At 37.5% G+C, this 3,414-nt stretch overlaps 1 pseudogene; it reads left to right on the top strand.

Moving 5' to 3' along the window:
• Window positions 1-517: 517 nt before the first annotated feature.
• On the top strand, window positions 518-1,527 carry LOC112582788 (annotated as a pseudogene).
• The last annotated feature ends 1,887 nt before the right edge of the window (window positions 1,528-3,414 follow it).

The following is a 3,414-nucleotide window of genomic DNA, read 5'->3' as shown; positions in this document are numbered from 1 at the left end:
CTGAAAAAAATTAACTAAGGTTTATTTTGACAATAGATTTACTGAGTCAGAAACAAAAGTAAATGTTAAAGTATCATGTGGAATTAACAATAAAGGTACAGATGTAAACTGTTAGAGGGGTCATTCTTAGTGTCACATTGTGAACATGTGATGCAAAGTGTAATTTAAAATTTTCTCATTTCTGCTGCTAGTTTTAGGACTGAAATAATCTGTTATGGTACTAGGCTAGGCTAATCTTTTATGAATTTATAATGTTCAAGAGGACCTAAAAGTGTTATAGAAGGATTTCACTTAAAATAACTCCCAAATCTTTTGATTTCATATTATCTCTAAATGTTGAAATTATAATTCAAACTAAAAAGTTCAATAATGGTACTGTGCTATTTAAAGAAAAGTTTAAATGGTTATCTTTTTTAAATTTTAGAGATTTAGCAATCGTGAGTAAGAAACACAGAGAGAGGTTCTAAAAGAGACACTTTGCTTCCTCTTCCAGCTTTGGAAAGGAATAGTTAACCAAGTGTCTTACATCCTTATTTCCCTTAATATTTTTCTTTCTAGGACTGATTCAGATTCTGACAAACAGAAGCCATGTTTCTATCAGAGAGAAATAAAAGTGGGGCCGTGTTCACTCTCCTGGGCTTCTCCGATTACCCAGAGTTGCAAGTCCCCCTCTTCTTGACATTCTTTACCATCTACAGTGTCACTATGGCAGGGAATCTTGGTATGATTCCAACCATCAAAATTAACCCCAAACTGCACACCCCTATGTACTTTTTCCTCAGCCACCTCCCCTTCATGGACTTTTCTTATTCCTCCTTTGTTGCTCCCAAGACCATGGTGAACCTCATGGTAGAAGACAGAACCATTTCAGTTGTAGGTTGTGTAATACAATTCTTTTTTGTTTGTACCATTGTGGTGACTGAGTCCTTTTTATTAGCTGTGATGGCCTAAGACCACTTCGTGGCCATCTGCAACCCTCTGCTCTACATGGTGGCCATGTTCCCGAGACTCTGTGCCATGTTAGTGGTTGAATCTTATGCTTGGGGAGTAGCTTGCTCCTTGATACTCACCTGTACTGTTATCAAATTATCATTTTGAGGTTTTGACACAATCAACTCACTTCTTCTGTGAGTTCTCTTACCTGCTTTCCCTCTCTTTATCTGATACTTATCTCAACCAGTTGCTGCTTTTCATTTTCTCCACCTTTAATGAGGTCAGCACATTCTCATCATTCTCCTGTCTTATGTGTTTATTGTCGTCACCATCCTCAAGATGCCTTCAGCCTGTGGTGGCCGCAAAGCCTTCTCCACCTGCGCCTCCCACCTGACCGCCATCAGCATCTTCCCCGGCACCATCCTCTTCCTCTACTCTGTGCCCAGCTCCACACTCTCCAGGCACACAATCAAAGTGGCATCTGTGTTTACACAGTGGTCATCCCCATGTTGAATCCCCCGATCTACAGTCTGAGAAATAAGGGTGTCAAAGACAGTCTCCAACATCATGGACTCTAAAATATTTTCGTACTAAACATTATTCTGGAAGATTTTGCCCTTGATATGTAAATAAACTGTGTCTGCAAAGGTTGGTTGATAAAAAGAAATTTATTATTAATGAAGTGTTAATACATAAAATAGAAAGTACATGTGTTTTGCTTAACCATACTAAACTTGACTTTCTCTCTTACTTACTGGAAAAAAAGTTAGCAATCTTTCAAGTCTTTTTCATGTAAAATTTTAGACAAAATAATCTGATTACAAAGATTAAAGGACATAAATATCATGTGGCATACTTGTGTAACCTTAATAATTGTTAATTTCATCCTCCTTTTTTAATACCTATGGTAGACTAGGCTCTCAATAATAACATGGTTTCCTCTTACAAAAAGTACAAATAGCAGTTAAGACATAGTGTTCATCCTTCAAGGGATGAAAATTCAGTGATGATAGTAGGGCACTCTACAAAGTAGAAATTGTATAAGATAGAAAACAATAAGTATAATAGAAGGTTTCAGAGGAACCTTAAGTTCCTTAAGAGAGATACTTTTATAAAATAGATATTATGTACCCTGGTTTGGAAAACAGAAGAGACAGAGTTCTAGGAGACATATTCCAACATTGGAGTCTTATCCAGGAGACTAAAGCCTGAGAAACAAGGAGGTCAGAGTGCAATACTGAGTCAATGATACAACAATAATTTTTTTAATTGAATAAATACTGTGTTTGCATATTTGGATATTTTTGCATATTGTATATGCAGGTTACTTGGCATGAATGAAATTTGATAAGACATGGTCTATATTCCGAATGTGTTTTCAAAAGAGCTCCAGTGTGGCAACATAACCAGCTATGATTGTTGTTCAGTCACTCAGTTGTGTCCAATTCTTTTGCAACCCCATGAACTCTAGTCTACCAGGATCCTCTATCCATGGGATTTGCCAGGCAAGAATACTGGAGTGGGTTGCCATTTCCTTCTCCAGTGATAGAGTCCACCAGAGACTTAAAAATGGTAGACTAGATCTCAGAAAATTTTACATACAAAAAGGAAACATGGTGAGTACCTGCCTAACATGCATTTCAAGCTATTATTCTGCCTATGAAGACATCAAAAACATTATCAGGTTTTTTTTTTTCTTTCCTGAATAAAATGTCTGTATCCTTCTCAACTAAAGAAAGTGAAAGTTGCTCAGTCGTGTCCAATTCTTTGTGACCCCATGGACTAGTCCATAGAATTCTCCAGGCCAGAATACTGGAGTGGGTAGCCTTTCCTGTCTCCAGGGAATCTTCCGAACCCAGGGATCAAACCCAGATATCCCACATTGCATGCAGATTTTTTACCAGTTGAGCCACCAGGGAAACCCTCTCAACTAAACTCCTAGCTTTTAAAAAACAGTACTTGAGACCTATTCAATCTGGCAAATTAGAAATACAAGATCTTGGGCCTTTTCTGGTGGTCCAGGGGCTAAGAATCTACACTCCCAATTCAGGGATCCTGGCTTTGATCTCTGGTCAGGGAACTGGATTCCTCGTGCTTCAACTGAAAGACTATGTGCTGCAACTAAGGTCTGGTGTAGTCAAATGAATAAATATTGAAAAACAGAAATACCAGTCTTCCAGTGTTCTGGTCTGGAGAATTCCATGGGGTCGCAAAGAGTTGGACACAACTGAGCAACTTTTACTTCACCTAACATTAATAGCTCACTTTTTCTTGAATAATTTGTACACTGTTCTCTCTATTCAATATGTCTAGATAAATTCTGCAATGTCTACCTGTCAAAAGATCTAAACACTCGTAATATATGAGAGTATTAAATGGAAATGGGAATAGACTCTGTCAGAATTTGTGCTGGAATAGGAATGACATAAATATTTCAGCCAATTTCTCACAATGATCTTTCCTCAAATTTTTGAAAGTAAT

This window comes from Bubalus bubalis, chromosome 5 (assembly GCF_019923935.1).
Source record: "Bubalus bubalis isolate 160015118507 breed Murrah chromosome 5, NDDB_SH_1, whole genome shotgun sequence".
In the NCBI taxonomy this organism is placed as follows: domain Eukaryota; kingdom Metazoa; phylum Chordata; class Mammalia; order Artiodactyla; family Bovidae; genus Bubalus; species Bubalus bubalis.
Note: the sequence above shows the minus strand (reverse complement) of the source record. Positions and strands in the feature narration are given on the sequence as shown.